The sequence below is a fragment of the Phyllostomus hastatus genome, unplaced genomic scaffold (assembly GCF_019186645.2).
Source record: "Phyllostomus hastatus isolate PE091 unplaced genomic scaffold, TTU_PhHast_1.1 phas_scaffold_129, whole genome shotgun sequence".
NCBI lineage: Eukaryota > Metazoa > Chordata > Mammalia > Chiroptera > Phyllostomidae > Phyllostomus > Phyllostomus hastatus.
The window spans coordinates 8,196,258-8,209,796 of record NW_025334009.1 but is presented as its reverse complement, the minus strand read 5'-3'; positions in this window follow the sequence as shown (position 1 = coordinate 8,209,796).

Below are 13,539 nucleotides of genomic sequence, written 5' to 3'. Positions count from 1 at the left end.
TCTGCTAAAAATAAAACTGCCATGGCCTCCCCTGGGCCAGAACCCGGCAGAGCCTGGATGTTTTCCTTCGTATTGTCTGATCGTCTCCCGTGGTCCTGCAGACAGAGATCGGGGTGTCAGGAGCTGCAGGCAAGACGGCAGCTGCTCTGGGAGCCGCGTTGGAGGCTCGGTCCCCCATTCAAAGTGCGCCCGTTGCATCTGCCTCTTTCTCGGAGCAGCCAGGTGCGGAGCGTCGTCTGGCGACTTGAGCTTCCTTAGTATTTGGATTTCGGGTAAACAGGAGTGTCCTTCCTGACTCCTTAGGATTAAACACGTCGGTATATTGTTTCAGCTTGAAGGAAAGCAGCAGGTCTGTAACACCGCACGTTGAGAAACGGGAACTGGGGATGTGCTCCTGGTGCACCTTCGGTGACCTGTGGCAGAGAAAAACGTGGCCAGGAATCCTTAGGAAACCTGCCCCTCTGCTCTGAAAAGGGACGCGGGTGTGGAGGGGGAATGGGGGGGCAGAGGAGCTGATTCCGAAGCACCAGGTCCCAGGACGGCAGTCCGAGTCTCTCTCCCCAGGCTGGAGCAGCGTCCTCCGGGGGCCGTTGCCTGGGAGGAAGGCTCTGCTCGGGAGCCAGCCCTTCATCTCGGTTTTTATTTACGCTCCGTGGAGTCTGGGAGCTGAAAACACCTGTAAGCTCCGAGGGGGAGGAACGACGGCTCTGTCCTGAACAGGAGCAAACGAAAGAATGCTAATTACTGTTACCACACTACTGCCCATGGCTCCTGTGGCCAGGGGGCTTATGGTGGGGAATGAAAGGCAATGTCCTTCTGTGCCTTACCTCTTGATTTGTCTGGACCTTGGTCACAGTGAGACTGTCTGATAAAGGAAACAGAGGAACGAAGTGGAGGTGTGACTGGCTTCTGCCAAGCATGCAGACATGTACCCCCAGACTCTCCACCTGCGGGCCCTGCCGCCTCCCCGTGCAGTGCCGAGCACCCACCGTGGCCAGGCACCCAGTGGCTTTATCCCACCTGTAGCCTTTCCCCCTCGCCACCTGTTTCCCTCCATCCCTCCCCTCCCTGCGGTGCTCTGCAAGAAACGCTCGGCTTGCCAGACCTGGGAGATGATAGCTCTCCTATCCTGCCCAAGCCAGCCCACACCGCAGTCCGTCCCCGCAGCTCAGGGGCCTGCCTCGGAGAGATCGGCTGTCGTGTTGGACAGATTTCTGAGTGGTCAAGTCTTACTGCCTGGATCTTCTGCTCCACGAAGCAGGTTTAGAGAGTGACGTGCCCATCCCGCCCATTTATCTAGTGACCCCACTTCTTGGAATACATCCCAAAGGAGCCACCCAAAGACTCACTCGGACCCCCCTTACAATGAATGGCCCCACCCTCCCCGGCTTGGTGTTGGCTGTAAACCTCTCCCAGGCGGCCCCTTCCCCGGGGCCGACTCGCTGGGGAAGTGAAGCACCACCCAGGGCAGCCCAGGCCCTGATTGACTGAAGTCCTTTGGCCTCGAGGGGGGATGGACTCCGTGAGGCAGTATCCACCCAGAGCTGCCACGGGGTCAAGGCTGAAGCTGACTCGGGCTGAAGCCTGTCCTTTCTGCCCTGGCCCCCTTCCCCCCCTGACACCCCCTGCCCCCAGAAATCACATGCACCCGAATCCCATCTCAGGCTCTGCTTCCGGGGAACCTGATGTAAGACACAGGGGAAAGTCACACTCATGAAACAGGTTTATCACTGTTGTTACACAGTCATAGAGGCGACCGGAGAGAAGCGAGGCAGGTGCTGACCAGAGAGATCACCCTGAGCGGGTGAAACTGGGGTAGGAAACTTCTCTTCACAGTAAGCTTCTCTGGTGCTCTTTAATTCATTACCGTGTGCTTGTCTTACTATGATGAAAGTATGTTAAATTTAAAAACAAAATCATAAATATCCATGCACCTCTAGCTAAGCAATAGCCCTGCCTTTAGTGGTCACCGGGGTTCCATGTCGGAAGGTTGGCCCAGAAAATTCAACAGGGAGGTTGGGCCTAGAATGAAAACATTCTCCAGGTGGATCCACCTCTCTGTCTACAGGTAGATAGAAGATTCGTAGCATTTGCTGCTTGGATTCGGCTGTTCACTGTCACCAAATCCCAAATCAGAACGGCATAAAGAAAATGGGGTCCTCGCAAGCTGGTGCTAAATATGGGTCATTAAGATCGTTGCAAAACCATCCAATGTCAAGAGCACACAATGCCCCTCCCCCCTTCCTACTGCTTTTAAACCAAGCGACAAGGAAGGAGACCTTGAGGAACAGCATGGTCAGCTGAGCGGAAACTCTGAAAGACCCCGGCCCTGTGAGGACTGACCCCAAACCCGGCAGCTTCTGCCCCTGAGTGCGGAGCCCGGTTCGTGAGGTGGGCTGGGACAAGGAGGGTGGGGTCCGAGCTTGGCCAGGTGACTGAGCCGGCCCCACTGCGGTGTGAGACAGGGATGCCAGCCAGCAGAGGCCTGGACAAAGGGCTGGGGCCCACGGGGCCAGTTCATAAGGTGTTCGTTAAGGATGTTAACGATGGAAGGATGGGTTTAAGGGCCCCACTCTGCTATGCTCTTGCTGTGTGGCCCACAGACACCCCTGCATTTCCCCAGGGCTCATGGAGGATAGTTTCCACATCCTCCTGCACTGTATGTCTGTGTTTTAGTCAGTACCTGTTCCCCTTTGTCAAGAAAGACTTCTACTTTTTGTTTAAGGATCTGTCCTGTCTTCATCCTTCAGGAGTAGAGCTCATCCCCCACCAATAAGGATTGGTTCCAGAACGGGCACACACCATAAGCCTGCCCAATCAGAGTGAATCTTGGGAATTTTTGTGGAAGCCACTAGAAGAGCATTTTACTCTTTCCCACCAAGCGAGACCCTGGAGGCATTCATTCTGCAGCCTTGCAGCCTTCAATAGGGAGAGAGCCATAGCAGGGAGCTTAAGAGTGGAGCCACAGATGAATGGCAGAGACCCAGAGAAAACAAGTCCAAATGATCCTCGTTCAGCCCCTGGATCAAGCTAGACCTGAAGCCTGAGACCCCTGGAATTTCCCATTACATGAAAATTTTTATACAGGTTACTGGTTTCACCCAACAGAAAAATTGAAACAAACAAGCTCTGCAGATGCTGAGCTTTGACCCCAGGGCCAGAGTTGGGTTGGCGACATCTTTCCGATGGACTCAGTCCTCTGCAGCAGTTGCCCCTCTGAGCAGCGTGTTCAGTAATCAGAGTGGTCCTCAGACACGCCCCCGACCCCTGCTGGCCCGCTGAAGCCGGCAGAGAGGGAACAGCAGCGGGCGTGGCTCGCTGCAGTGAGAGCCGCCTGGGAGGGCACACAGGCAGGCGGCACCCGGCCCAGCGGGAATGCCTGCAGGTGGGGGTGCATCGCCAGCTCTGTGCCTGTGTGCCACACGCTACCACTGCCTCTCGCAGGAGGTGCTGTGGAGACTTGCGATGCTGCCTCAAAGGATGAGGGGGTCTCATCACGGCAGCCTCTGAGTATGAGGGCAGCAAGGCCTCCTTGTCCGGGGTAGATGAAGGGGTGTGGGCTGGGGGTGCTTGTGCCAGCTCCCCTGCAAGGGAGCTCACGATCCCCCACACAAGCTTGCCATCAGCTTGGCGATCATGGCACTCACACCAGAAACACTCACACCCCGCTGGCGGCGGGAGGTTCCACGGGCCTTTGGCCCACACTCTGTGCTGCTCAGCAGCTCCCAATGTGCAGATGTTGGAGCTGGGGCAGGGGCTGTGGTCGAATACTGGTAGATACATAGACACGGGCCACTGGCCGTTTCCTCACCTTCATGTACAAATAGTGAGAGCACCAGCTTCAGGCATTCTTGTGATGATTAAATGATCGGATACCTCTGGGTGTTTAGGACAGAGCCTGGCTCGCAGCGAGGACTGTGGATCTATGGGAGAAGCATTATCCACACGCCTCTCTTTAGTTGACCCACAAAGGAGGCCTTGGACCAGGCCCTCTCACTCCCAGAGCTGCCCCTGGCTCAGCCGGGAGCAGGTGGGTGATGTTCGCACACCCCAGCGCGGTTCAGGCAGGCACACTCACCCCCTCGGAACAGAGTCTCCAGGGGACTCTGTCCAGTGCACCCTCTGAGTCAATGGCATGTCGAACGCGTCCCCATTCATTACAGTGGAGCCAGGACGTGGCGACCTTCCCGTTCGCCGTGTCCGCAGCTGCCATCAGCGAGGGGGGCTGCACGGAGCTCACGGCCTGTATCAGGGCTCGTAAGGCATCTGTGTGCGCTGAGCCCCCCCCCCCCCAACTTCCAGCAGCCTCGGGGATTGGGACAATGGGCAATGGGGGACTCGGGTGAACACCTGACCCGATGTTCAGGGCGGCAAAACGGGAGTCTCCTCCGTCCGCTGGTGTGGGTGAGGAGGGTCTGAGCACGTGATTTCTACCCTGGCTTGCGGACACACCCTCGGGTTATATCAGCAGCCCCAGAACCTAGTAGAAATGAACTGCGGCCCATTCTCGCTGGGTTGGCTGCGCAAGTTTGTTAGTTTTATGGTCCTCTGGGGACTCTTGCCTCTCAGGCTGGGTGAGAGGACATCAGGACCGAGGTGAGACATTAGTGACCCTGAATCATTAATTCTTCGCTCAGCTTTGTATAAAAACAAATCCCAGGCAAAAGGGGACCATTCCCCTGGTGGGACAGCAGCCTCTCGTCCAGACTGCTGCTGTGTGCAGCCCTCAAACTGATCTCCTGCCCTCGGCTGCGCCCCCTCCCTTCCGACCCACCCAGAAGTGGCCGCTGGGAGGGCTCTGTGGAACAGGACAATGCTGTGCACCTGTTCAAAATGCCCCTGCAGCCCAGCGCTGCCCTGTCCACTAGAACCTTCTGCGATGATGGAAACATTCCATATACGTGCCATCTGGTGTGGGAACCCCCAGCTCCTGTGGCTACTGAGCAGCTGCTTGTGGGCAGTGTGTCCGAGGAACTGAATTTTTAGTTGCCTTTTGTTTCAACGAATTGAAATTGAGATTCAGGTTCCAATGGCCGCATTTGGCTAGTGGCCACCATATGAGTGCAGCTGTAGCAAAGGCAATTGGAAGTCCCAGACATGTCCCAGCCCTATTTGAGCAACCTTGAATTTTTGCCGGGGGAGGGGGGGCAGAACTAATTCAAACTGGGAATTCCAGCCACAGCAAATAACTTACAACTCCCTAAACCTTGCGCCCACTTCACACCTCCGTGCACTGGCATCTGCTGTTCTCCCCGCCTGGAATGTTCTCATCTCCTGCCCAGGCACGCCTGCACGCTCCCTGCCAGCCAAACCTCTCCTTCAGGACGCAGCTCCAGCGTTAACCTCTACTGCCCAACTTTCCCAACCAGCCCCAGCCCTCCTGACGCACAAGGAAGCGACCTCCACTCTCCCAACACTTAAAGTGCCAGTGCGTTTCCATCTGCTGCCCTCGGCGAGAACAGGGGGACCCCTGGAGAGAGGGTTCTGTGTCGTAGTCCCCTCGGGGCCTCCAAGGCCCAGAGCAGGGTTTGGCTCATATCGAGCAGTGATTAGATGATGGCCGAATAATGAAATTACTGTTGGGGACGTTTGTCATAGTTCTGGCTGTCCGGCATCCAACTTCCTGTCCTACTCTACTCCAGTCACGCTTTGGGATTTGCCTTGGTCTGTGGCCTTGGGAGTCAGGGAAATCGAAGGGCAGAGCCTCCTGCACTGCCCAGGCCAGTCCTTGCAGATACCGATGAGGTCGTGAGGGGTGTGGGGACGCTGGGGCAGGTGGGGGTCACACTCATTGTTGCAGCAACACCCAGGCCACACCGCTTCTGATGCCCAGCCTGCCAGAGCTCCGACGTTGGTTCTCCAGCCTCCCGTCAAACATGGGAGCCCCCCGTCAAACAAGGGAGCCCCCCATGGCCTTCCACATCCGCCGGGAGTGTCCGCTATCTCCTGGTACTCAGCGACCACAGGGCACTTAGCAGCAGCTGTGCAGGTGAGTTTCCAGGCTGCAGAGCCCTGAGGGGTGGGTCCCGCTGTGAACAGACTCATTGTGACCAGGCTCTGCCGTCACAACGCACAAAGTGAGGTCGAAGCCGGAGCCGCAGAGCCCCAGGCAGCAGTGCGGGACCCACCTGGCACTAGAAGGAGGTATAACTGACAAGGTGAGCAGGTTGGTCCACGCCAGGTAAGCAGAGCGCCTCCGCTCCAACCAGAGTGACTGGGGAGCTGGGTAACTACCTACCTGCTGGGCCACATCCCACGGGCTGAGGGAGAGAAGGTAGGTTACCTGGAGGCTCCAAGGGATGCTGAAGAATTGTTTCTTTTAAGGTTTTATTTATTTATTTTTAGAGAGAGGGGAAGGGAAAGAGAAGGAGAGAAACAGCGATGTGAAAGACAAACATCAATCAGTTGCCACTCACACACACTGTCCAGACATGTGCCCTGACAGGGAATCGAACCGGTGACCTTCCACTTTGTGGGATGATGCTGGACCCACTGAGCCACACTGGTCAGGGCTGAACAATTGTTCTGACAGAGACTGGAAACTGAGGGCCATGGAAACTTCAGAGCGAGCATTTTTGGTTGGATTCCTAGCCTGCTAAGTAAACATCCCTTCAAATACACTGTGACCTGAGAACTTCGTTCATCCATCTGACCAAGTTCACGAGGGGTCCTCCTCCCCACCTCAGGGTGTCCTCTGCCTGGATCTCTCTTTCTGCCTTGTCTGAACAGTCCCTCCCCATCACTCATACGTAGTAGCTCAAATGTCACTTTCCTGGGGAAACCGCCTGGACACCCAGATGAGCTCTCCTGAACCCCAGCACCGCACCTCGCAGCATGGAGCAGAGCTTTAGCTGGGCCGCTTGTCATCGGCGGGGTCATGGGAAGGAAGGCTCTCTTCCTCACTAAGTGCCAGGCTCTGCGAAAGGCGGGGCCAGCGCCTGCCCTGTCCCCCGATGCATCCTCAGTCCTGCCCGGTACCGTGTCGGGCAAGAAGAAATGGTTGCTGAATGAATGAACAAAGGCGAGGAGGTGAAGAAGGAAGGAAGGTTTGCAGCTCTTTCTCCTGGCCCTCTCTCAGTGACCACCGTGGGATATTTGTCCCCACTTAGGTTCTTTGCCCCTTAAATTGGAAACAAGTGGCTTCCCTAGACCATGCACTTGGGGCCCTGGGACCCTGTACCCCTGTCTACCAGGGTCTGAACTGCCCTCCACAACACAACCCCACACGTGAGCCTCTGCTGTGCCCAGTGCTCATGTCCCCTCAAACGTCACCTGTCAAACTTCTCGTGCTGATGTGGCGGCATTACAAGGTGAGACCTTTGGGAGACACTTCCATCATGGAGCCCTTAGGAAAGGGATTGGAGCTTCAGAAAGGGGGCTCCGGAGAGACCTCAGCCCCTCCGCTATGTGAGGACACAAGGCCCTCACCTGTCTGTGACCTGGAAGAGGGCTCCCCCGACCATGCTGGCACCCGGACCGCAGACTTCCAGCCTGCAGAACGGTGCGCTATCGGTTTCTGCTGCTTGGAAGCTGCCTGACCTGGAGCATGTGGCAGCAGCTCGGAAGGGCAAGACAGCTGTCGTACCACGCTTCGGACACAGATGTTGTGGGCATCCGATGCTTTATTCTGCAGTTCGAGAAATATCAAATCATGTAAACGCAATGTTTTCTTATCAGCTTTTTGCACATGGCGCTTGGGGTGGAGGAGACATACAGACCGAGCTCTGAGTGTAGCCAGCGTCACACCCTGGTTGGGACCCTGGACCTGAGAAAGGGCCTTGGTGGGCAAACGGGGGAAACCTGAATACAGATTTTGTCATTCAGCTAATAGTATTTATCGTATTGATGCCAGCGAGAATTTCGCCATGTTGACGATGTCCTTCCTGCAGTTGTAGAAAACGTTCACTCTGGGTGTCGGGTATGCAGGAACTCCGTAGTAACCTTGCAACTTGTATGTAGATCAAAAATGATTCAAAATAAAAAGTTTACCTAAGAAGGAATTCATCTGGTTTCTTCTTTAAAGTACTACAACACGCAGAGTTTCGGGTGGAGAGATGACAGGTGACTTTTACTGTCTGGGTCGTACCTTCCCTCTTTTCTGTAATAGCATGCGTTGCTTTTCGAATTAGAAAACAGAGTGTTTTCTTAAAAATAATTAAGGAGCTCGGTTTAGAAAATATTCAAGTGTGTATGCTAAGTTTTGTTTTCAACTGGAAAGACAGCAGCACCACCGAGATCAAATGGTAAAAGAGGTGGTAAAAGAGCTGTATCTTTTACCAAGATATGGTAAAAGACATACACTATAATAACCCATAATCACCCCACCGCAGCAGAACTGGGCTCTCAGCTTTGTGCGTAACCGTTCCCATGCAAAGACCACTCCACTGAGCTGCAGTCGGAGCTGGGCTGTCAAGCTTTCATGCAGGTGCCCGCTTGTATCTCCTTCAGACACGACTCAAACAGATTGGACGGTAATCTCCCAACGGCGCGTGCTCAACTGTGCGGCTGCCAATCCAGATCACATGGAGGTGTTGAAGGGGCAGCGCCGTGTCCTCCGGGTCCCTTGAAGACCTCCCGGTGTTGTCACGGTGTGGGAGGGGGAGTGTGGTCAGGCAGGACGGGGAAGGTCATGCCTCTGCTGTCATCATGTCCCAGGGCACACCCTCGTGACACCCTTCTGACCCTCGGCCGCTCAGCTTGCTGGGAGAGTGGAAATGCAACGTGGGTGCTCACGGGGGCCTGCTGCTCTTGAAGTCATTCTAGGTGTGAGTTTGGGGAAAAGGCGGTGGTGGGGGGGAGCGGGGGGCGGTTGCTCCATCTCCTCCTGCAAAGTGAAGCAGAGAATGAACTATTTAGAGTCAGTGAAGTAACCAACTCAAGTGTGAAATGGACCCAGGAATGCAGGGGTTTGCAGTGCTCTGTCCCCGCCTTACTCCATGCTACATTCTCATCTTGACCTGGACCGTGGACTTTGTCTTGACAACTTCTCAGAATTTCTACAAGCTGGTCTGACTCCCGTTATTTTAAAGCTTTCTTCTGCCACGTTGGAAGAAGTGTCATTTCACACCAAGGAAAGTGACACTGGCTTTGTCTCTCTGAATAAGCTCCCCTGGTCTCATAAAGGTGGTGAGTGGCACTTTGTCCGCTGCAGACTACAAGCAGCTCTGGAGTCTTCTGTAATTCAAGACCACAGTTCTGTCCCTGGAGAGGAACCAGAATCACCCCACCCCCGCTTGGGCCGCCTGGCTTGCCCAGAGGTCCTGACCTCCGATTCAGGCCCAGCCCTGGATCACTGGCTGCTCCCCAGACACCTGTGCCTGGGGCCATGGCCTTGGCCCTCCCAGCCCCCACTGCACGTTCATTCTCTCCTCCCCTCGACACTGGGACACCGGGCCCCTTCCTACAGCCACTAGCAGGTGTGGTGGGCCAAGTGCTGGGTCCTCAGCCAGACATTAAGGTGCCTTCTGAGCTCTGTTTGCTGCCCCTTGGGTCAGACTGGTCCCCCTTGCTCCCCCAACTCTGTCTCTGCACATCTGTCCCCCTCTCTGAGGTCCTCCCTTAACCCACTGAGCTTCCACTCATTTCAAACCCACTCAGGTCAAGTTTCACAGAAGGGCTGGGGGGCTGGTGGCATCTGCATGTTAGAGAGGGGGTGAGCCCTCCCTGGGTGGGCCCTCCCCAGGCCCAAGGCGGCAGATCTTGCTTCAGATCCCTAAGTGATTCACCCACAGATCTCTAAGTGATTCAAGTGTGCCTCAGGGGGAGGAGAAGCTTTTAAAATGAAATAGTCTGAGAGTGTGGCCCTGGACCATCAGCAGCAGCGGAGGCACTGTGCTAAACATGCAGAGTCCCGGTCGTCCCAAACACACAGGAATTGAAACCCCTGGGGGTGAGCCCCCGGAATCTGCATCTTGGACACCCCGGAAGGATTCTCTTGTATTTTCTCTATAAGTTATATTACACATGATAAATTACTATAATAAAGCATAATAAATTATTTCAAAATAAATTTTATTATATTAATTATAAATTATTAGACAGCGTCATAGACATTAGATATTACATGTATCTGGTGGTGTTACATGTGGCAATTTTCACTTTGTACATGAAATACATCGTAAAAAATCAAAACATCACCGACGAGGCTGCCGTCCCGCGTGGCCATGCTGTGCCTAGGACACTTGCACTGTATTTACTCACATGTATTTCCACTCAAGTCACTTATTTTGTGTGGGGTTTTACATAAATAGTCTTTTGTGTGTCACTCTACAATTTTCTTTTTCATATGTTTTGAGGAACTTTCTGCTAGAAAGCAGAAGGCACCCCCCCCCCCTTTTTAGCTGCATCACATTGCACTGTATACATGCTTGAAGCACCAGCAGACAGTTAGGTTATTTCCAGGCTTTCTGCAATAGTACAGAGAACTTGCTCGAACATGCCATCTGCGTCTGCGCCAGGGTGGGTGGGGTTCTTCAGGGCAGAAATCACAGAGGGCGGGAGAGTGGCATTGCTGGTTATGGAGGGATGAGCATTTTCAGTGCTAACAGCCCTGCCGAAAGAGCTACAACCCCTCGACCCTTTGTGCCTTCGAATCTAATACCTTTGCAATCCTTGAAGCTGGTGTAAATGACTCCCAGGATACCAGTGCCAGACGGACGCCTTGACCAAGCTTGGACGGCACCTGAGTAGCCAATCCCAGATTCAAAGCTGGCATCTACTGCCCTCAGAGTTCTAGGCAAGCAAGGGTCTGGCAGGATCCACAGTGACATTATCGGACTGCGGCTTCTTTTAAGTCTTTTTCGGAACCCACCTAATCATAATGGAGTTATCTCAGAAATTCATCAGGAAAGTACCGACAACAGGGCTTGCAATGCAGGCGATCCGGTGATATAGTAAAAAACCCAACCAGGACCTTCCCCTGGAGGCTCGTGAAAGTTCTAACAGGACGGCTCCAGCAGGGATAGACATTCTGGGCAAGTCATCACGAGCGTTCTTAAAAACGAGAGAAACATTGGCAATTGCTTTTTCCCACGGTGAGTACGTGCTGGGCCTCCACGTCTCAGTCTGCACCCTGGGACGTGTCCCCGACATGGGACAGGAGGCCCTGGCCTCGCGCCCCTTCTGCGAGGAGAACTGTCTCACGGCTCTCTAGGGGAATCACGGCACGCTCCAGATTTAAACCCAGCCCCTGTGCTCAGCCCGTCAGGAGTGCGGCTGCGCTCAGCGCTTCTGCTTCCTTCCACGTGGACACTTCCTACGGAGAGACAATGTGTGACTTTTCTTGGGCGGCTGACAGTCAAAGGTGTGTAGGGAAGGTCTCTCGTTTTTCTGGTGGCGAGACGCCCTAGACTACACTCACTAGCAGCGCTTCCGTTTGGAATGTTAATGCAGTCTCTGACCTACATAAGTTCCTCCTGTCCTCTGCTCACAGAAGAAAGTGAACAGACATGGGCTACGGCCACAGAGCACAGCGGCAGCCCGGTGTGACTAAGGGGGCTCGGAGACCGTCGCTTTGCTGTCATTTCACATCTAAGTCTGGCCTCTATACCCCTGTTTCTACTCTTCCTGAGAACTATTCTCCCTGTCTGCAGTTCTGTGAATAGTAGATACTGCTTTTTAGACATGAGTCAGGTTGTATCTTTAGTTCTACATGCACGTGTCATTGAATCCTGTTTCTCTATTTTCCTCCCTTCTAGAAAATATGAGAACACCGGGACAGGAGTTTGGCTATGTTTTATGAGCGACTAAGTGCTGGGAATGGGCCCTGTGGGCACACGCTGAGCGAGTGACTTCCAACTTGAATAAATCAGTTCCCTTCTCCACTGCTCAGTTTCCTTCTCCCAAGTGCGCATGACACAGGATGCTCATTGGTTCATTCGTCTGACAGACGTCTGTTGAAATCTAACTCTGTGCCCTGCCTCAGTCAAGGTTCTGGAGCTACCATGGTGAACAAAATCCAGGAGGTCCGTGCCCTCGTGGAACTGAGATGCTGGTGGGTGTGAAAGCTCAGAGGCAAAAGCTGCAGGCAAAAGCAGTACACGTGCCTGCCTGTGGAGATGTTCTTTTCCCCGCTGCCTCTGACACCAAGGATCTTGCAGGACTGCACTGTGTATTGGCACTTATTCTAGGACACCTGGGCCGCAAAGGAACTTCTGGAGGGCAAGACATGGCTTAGAGTTCCCAGGTCTCCAGTGCTGGTTGGCTCTGAGCCCCGCCAGTGGCCTTAGGCCCAAGAGTCCCTAGCCTGTCTTCTTTTCTAAGTGGCCTTTCTGCTGGCGTGGGTGGTTGTGGATGTTGCATAGACATATGATGACAATAATAATACAGCTGATATTTTTCTATCAGAGCTAACAATGGGTTAATCTTTTGAAAGATCCCTTTTTAAAATATTAATCATTTGAATTTTTTCAGGCCTGAGTTTCTAGATATTTGGGGACAGTACATTCCAGTGTAGGACCTTGATTAGTCCCTGACATCTCTGAATGAGGCCCTCCTGGTCCACTTCATTTGGTGTAGAGTTAGACAGAGCGCACTGGTTGGATTTGGTTCTATTCTGGACCCTCTCTCGCCTCTGAGCTCACATAAATACTCCATTACCTTGGACAACTGAGAGTCCGCCATTTAGGAATCATGGAGACTATCTCGAATAACTCACACCCATCTTCCTTATTCCAGAGCGAGACCTACTAATTAACATCAGGCCCAGGCAAAGGACCTGATGGCTCCTTTGACACCTGATGGGACCTGCTGGGAGGGGCCCCAAGTACCGATTGAGGATCCGAGTTTAGTCGTAGTCTGGGTGAGGCGAGTCCCCAGGCAGTGTAAGGGAGTGTGTGAGTCAGGAAGGAAGGCTCTCGTCACTGGCCGTGTTTATTTCACCCCCATCCGCACCCCCAGCATTCCTCTATTCACAGGGGCAGAACAGAGGACTGGATGAAGAGGACACGTAAAACCTCAGGCTGGTCATTCCAGAGGTGGTGGGGAGGGAGGGGGCAGGAGACTGGGCGAGAGGGGGACGGAGAGAGAGAGGAGGAGGAGAAAAGGAGGAGGAGAGGAAGAAGGAGAAGAAAGGGGAGGGGAAGGGGAGGGGGAGAGGACGGGGGAGAAGAGCGAGAGGGCAGGATAGTGCTGGATGTTCTGGATAACTTCCGTCACATCTCCTGTCCAATCTTCCGATCACTTTCTGACGTCTCGGTGGTTCTCCCACTTTCAACATTACTTGGTCAAGTTAAACCTTGAGGACAAAGGGTATTTCTTCAATACCTTAAACAGATAAGGTGGTCCAATTTAGAGTCTTAATTACTGGACTTTTGAATCTTGAAAGCCACTCATTCGACTATTTGCATATTCACCAAATAAGTGTTTACTGAGTAGCTGCCACGTGCACGGCACTGGGGACACAATGGTGAAGCCTGCTCCTCGGAGGAGCTCGTAACCTAGAATGAAAGGAAGAGACAATTGTGACAGCGTGTTGGAAGAGCCACGCCGCGTGGCTTTGTGATGTGTTACAGGAATACCGAGGAGACCACCCAATCTAGG